Source organism: Castor canadensis, chromosome 6, assembly GCF_047511655.1.
Source record: "Castor canadensis chromosome 6, mCasCan1.hap1v2, whole genome shotgun sequence".
Lineage (NCBI taxonomy): Eukaryota > Metazoa > Chordata > Mammalia > Rodentia > Castoridae > Castor > Castor canadensis.
This window is the reverse complement of record NC_133391.1, coordinates 131,309,007-131,314,148: the sequence shown is the minus strand read 5'-3', so window position 1 is coordinate 131,314,148 and position 5,142 is coordinate 131,309,007. Positions and strand designations below refer to the sequence as shown.

The 5,142-nt window shown below is 40.0% G+C and overlaps 1 pseudogene; it reads right to left on the bottom strand.

Annotated features, from left to right (window-relative positions):
• Nucleotides 1-1,165: 1,165 nt before the first annotated feature.
• Nucleotides 1,166-1,847, bottom strand: LOC109695536 (U2 small nuclear ribonucleoprotein B'' pseudogene; annotated as a pseudogene).
• Nucleotides 1,848-5,142: the final 3,295 nt, after the last annotated feature.

The following is a 5,142-nucleotide window of genomic DNA, read 5'->3' as shown; positions in this document are numbered from 1 at the left end:
ACAATAATTCTTTTATAGCTACTGCAGATAATGTGTGGCATCCAGAAGACTGAGCCTCACAGCCCTCCAGCCACAAGGAATGTAATAAAGCAAAGGCCCAGCTGTTGTGCTCTGAAATCCATCTCTGGGTTTCACCCAAGGCTATGCTTCCCACCCGCTGCTCCCAGCCAGTGAGTGAGAGAGCAAGGACACTAAGATACACTGTTCTTAGGAGACATCGGATTCTGCTACAGTTAATTTTTGTTTGAGGACTTCCTGGTGGATTCTAACAACCTTCCTTAGGATAAATCCATCAACCTTCCTTCCATCTCTCCTTCACTTGGGTCAGACTTCCACTGTGGAGTGAAATCTCACATTCTTCCCCATTTGCACTCACAGGTTTTCCCCCCTAATTAAATCATTATATGTTTATTTGACTTAATCTACATTTTGGTTAGGGGACATACATGTATATCCTCTTATAAAATTATATAAAGTTTTCTTGGGGTTGTACACTTAGAAGAGAAATTGTTGGGTTGTAGGGCTAGGACAGACTGGCCCTGGAGTGACTGCTCCCATTTGTATTCTTGCTAACTGTACTGATGAGAATCCTTGCCTATTCAGAGCATCATTCCACTACTTTAGGCCTGCCTAAGAGCATAGAATGGTATCTCTTAATTGTGTCTCTGATTACTAAAATTATTGGTCATTTCTTCAACACTTATTTAACTTTGGTTGTTTTTCTGTCAATTGCCTCATACACATTCCCATTTTTATATTTGAATAACTTTTTGTCTTTTGGTTTTAGGATTCCTTATATATTCCAGATATGGAACCCTTATTGGTCTTAAATACTTCAAATATCTCTCTATTCACCCACTAGCAATTTTGCCCATGATGTCTTTGATTGAACAGAAATCCTTAATCTTAATGTAAACTAGAGCATCATTGCAGAGGGTGGGAAGTGTTTGTGCTCATATCTTGGTCAAAATTTGAACTATGGCCAGGGACAGCCAGACTTCATTTCAAACTATGTCCTAGATGTTACCTAGATAAGTTACCTCTGTTTTCACTTCCTCCACACTCCCAACATTTAGAACAACATAACCAAATATTACCCAAACAAACACAATAAATAATGACAAGTCCTTTAAAGATAACTATCCAAATGTTATTTCTTGAAATATTATTTCTTAACATAGATGATATTCATGGAATAGGACAAATTCTGTGATCTTAAATCCTTCAGGAACTTCAGCCTGCTTGTCATTTTCAAATTCAAAAAATCAATACCATGCTTCCCAGCTACCATTTGTACTTCCTTGAAACCAGGGAACTGATTAAACAGCAATGGAAAACATCACCTCATTAGTTCCTGGAGTGTAATCATGAACCTGAGGATTTGGTGTTGAATTTCCTTGGATATAAACTGTATTTGGGGTTCTCTGACCAGGCTTGTCATTTGTACTTGTTACAGTTTGAACTTTTTTTTTTTCTTTGTCAGAACAGTGTTACATGTGATTTTTTTTTCAGTACTGGAGTTTGAACTCAGGGTCTCATGTTTGCTAGCTAGGCTCTCTACCACCTGAGCCACTCTGCTAGCTCAACACCATACGTTTTTGATGTTATATCAGAATCTGTTTTTGCATAATGGATTTGGTTGGTTTACTGTAAAATGGAAACCCTTTTAAGTATCTTCAGGCATTCATAGATGAGCCCAGTTCCTTAAATACAACAAAAGCCTGCTCTCTATTCTGCATGGTTTCAAAAGACATAACATCTACCTTACAGGCAAACTGAGAAAACAGGACATGTAAGGGTTCCTTCAATTCTCCTTTTTAAATGTTGTCATTCATGCTGTTGATATAAATTGTTCAAATAGCTTAAAGACTAACCTTCTCCAGTAAGTGCCAGCAAGTTCCCTCTATTTCAATTTCGCATCTCAAAAACGGGGGGTAACATGTGAGAATCATACTCGTCTGAAGCATGTGGGATAACTGGGTGGTAAACTAAAAGTAAAGAATCATTGAATACCACATTTGAATTAAACGTTTTCTCTTAAAACATGCAAATTATTCCTTCATATACATCTTAACACAGGGCATAGATCTTTATTTAGAGAATGATCTGCTAATTTACATCTTTTTTATTATCTAATCCAGATCCATAATGCATTGGCAACAACTTCCATTTTGGGAATTCTTTAAAGTGTACCAAGTGTAGGGTACCAGTGGCTCACGTCTGTAATCCTAGCTACTCAGGAGATAGAGATTAGGAGGATCACATTTGCAGTCAGCCCAGCAAATAGCTGGCGAGACCCTATCTTGAAAATACCCGTCTCCAAAAAGTGCTGGTGGGGTGGCTCAAGTGGTAAGAGCACCTGCCTAGCAAGTGTGAGACCGAGTTCAAATCCCAATAATGCCAAAAAAAAGTGTACTGAGAACTTATATCTTCTACAGTTTTAAATTTTTTCTCTCTGGCTTTTTACAACTGTTCTTATTTGTACTTAATTTATCAGAAAGTTATATACCATATTTTCCCAAAGAGTTGCACTTAATTCTCTTAGGATAGGAACAATTCTTAGAATTACATTTAATTAGTTTATATGTTCCTTAATTAAATTGTACAATTATAGCAAGTACAATAGGCACGAAGAGGTTTGGGGGAAAAACATGCCAAGAGTAGGACTCTACATGTTTCCAGATGAGCAGAAGCACACAGGCAAACTAGAGTCCTTGACTGCAAATGGTCCACGTGCCCTTGGAATTGGCACTTGCGGGGTATGGAGGAAATGGAGAGCTGTGGTGAGTCTGATGAATTGTTTGAAGCCTCCTAAAACATTTCTGTTGTCTACCTTTAGGCTGATTGTTTGTGACAAATGCTGGGCCTGGCATTTAACAAGTGCTTTTAACTGTTAATCATTTTTAATATTAGACCAGTGGTTCTCAACCCTGGGTGATCTGCCCCTTCTTCTCCACCAGGGACATTTGGCAATGTCTAGAGACATTTTTGGATGTCACAATTGGAGAGGTAGAACTCGACTCTAGTGTATAGAGAGTCCAGATGTCCTGAACACCCTCCGATACCTAGGAAGTCCCTGATGACAAATGTCCGCGGTGCCTAGAGGGAGACATTGAACTTGTCCGTGTGTTTCAGGAGAGCAAGAAGCATCGTGTATTTAGTCACAATTGTATTTCTAGGTCCTAACACGTGTCAGTAAATCTGTGTTGACACATGCATGCAGACTGACTAAATGAGTGGCCTTTGAGTCCAATAAAGCTACATCCTCAGAGTTAGGTCTGAGCCTTCAAAGGAGGGGGGACAGACCTATTCCCTCTGGACCACCCAGTGCCTAAGCCTGACTCCTTCTATTCCAGCTGTCTAACCATAGTTGGTTTGATCCTGAGCTGCACATACAGCTTTTGCTTGTCATATTTACCAACTCGGATTTTTTTTATTCATTTGGTAATTGATCTTTGGCTAGATCCTTGAACTTTGCTCCCTCTCTGCAATTCAGCTTTGGCTCACTGCTCAGCTGAGCCCAGCCCTCCAGCCATCCACTAGTGTCAGCTCCTCGCTCTTTTGCCTGACACTGAGACCTGGAGTCAGTTTTCCCCTGGCACAGAGGAGACTAGACAAAGGGAGAGCAGGGTATTACACTGGTCAGACAGAGGCCCAAGTGAGGAGGACAAAAGGAAGCCGGAGAACTGGCTTCTAGTTCTTGTTCTCTTGCTTACCAGCAATGTTGTGGGTAAAACCCCATGTTTATTTTTTCTGTTTTCTCATACCCATCTTTTCTTAAACTCACATAAAATGAAAACAATAATGCTTTTCAACCTATTTCACAAAGCAATTTGCAATAAAATGATAACATGAACATGATTTTTCAGCAAGATCTACAAATAATCTAAAATAAATGCCATTGATAGCAATATCAAAGGAAGCAGCTTTAAATATATATGAAATTGTTGATCATATTAACATATATGATGTATCATATTTAAATATATATATATTTATAGTCTTTTAACACTATTGCATTCTCACAGTCGTATCTGACATTTGTAGGAAGGGCTTTATCTTTTGATCTTTATAATCTTGTAAGACAAGCAGAGAAATTCTGTTTCTGTTTCACAGATGGAAAAACTGAGCCTCATAAAGGTAGTACTTTGTACAGTAAAAATAACTAGTACATCCCAAGGAGACTGGACCAGGACACAGCCCTGTACTCTTTCCAATATGATATCTTGCAATTAAGTAGGTCCTCTGAAGACACACCAAGATGATTTAGATAAAATAATACAAAATAATCACATTATGAGAGAGTTTGGCATAAAAGGAAGCTGCATAGCATATCCTGGAAGGACATTTTTATAGGCATGTCCCAGAATGCAAAATGGGGACATAGTGACACTAAACAGAATTTTGTCTTGTTGATTTGAAACATTTCACTTGGAGAGGATTTCCATGGGGCCCTGAAATTTCCCTACTCATTCAAGCTTTGGCTCTTCTTTTTGTGGCAAATACCCGAACTTTTAATTCACGCATGACTGTTGCCTGTGTCACTCTATGGGACTCAGCCAGGCCTAGCAATACTTACAGATGGATGGAAGAGGGGGTGAGGGGAGGCACTAGGACTTGGAACGGTCTCTGTCTCCAGGGATAAAGCACAAGGGAGGGAGAAGGAACCAGGCAGCTGCAGCTGTGGTTAATTCTGGTTTTGTACACAGTGCAGGGCAGTGTGACTGCAAACGGTCTGAGTAGGCAATGGAGTAGGGAAAGAGGGTTCCAGCAAATTTTGTGATGCTCGGGAATGGCAAATTGAAAATGGATCACCCTTAGAAATCCAGGGCTCTGAGCCAGGAGTCTGTTAGCAATGGGGATATTTGTGGATCTGGTCCCTGGAAGCTGGACTGGCAAGGCAAAGGGGGCTCCTTTTCTAAGAGGAAATGGAGACAATGGCCAGGTTGTTGGGAACAGGCTCACAAAAGCCCAGATGCAACAAATGGGTTGCATGAAAGAAAACAGAATTCGGGAACAGAGTCGGTACACTTAACAACCTCCATGAGGTAGTCTGTAGCTGAGCTGGAGTAGAAGGTAAATAAAGAAGTCAATCTCCAGATTAGACAAAAGAGGACTAACAATTGCCAGGAGGGTGTGCAA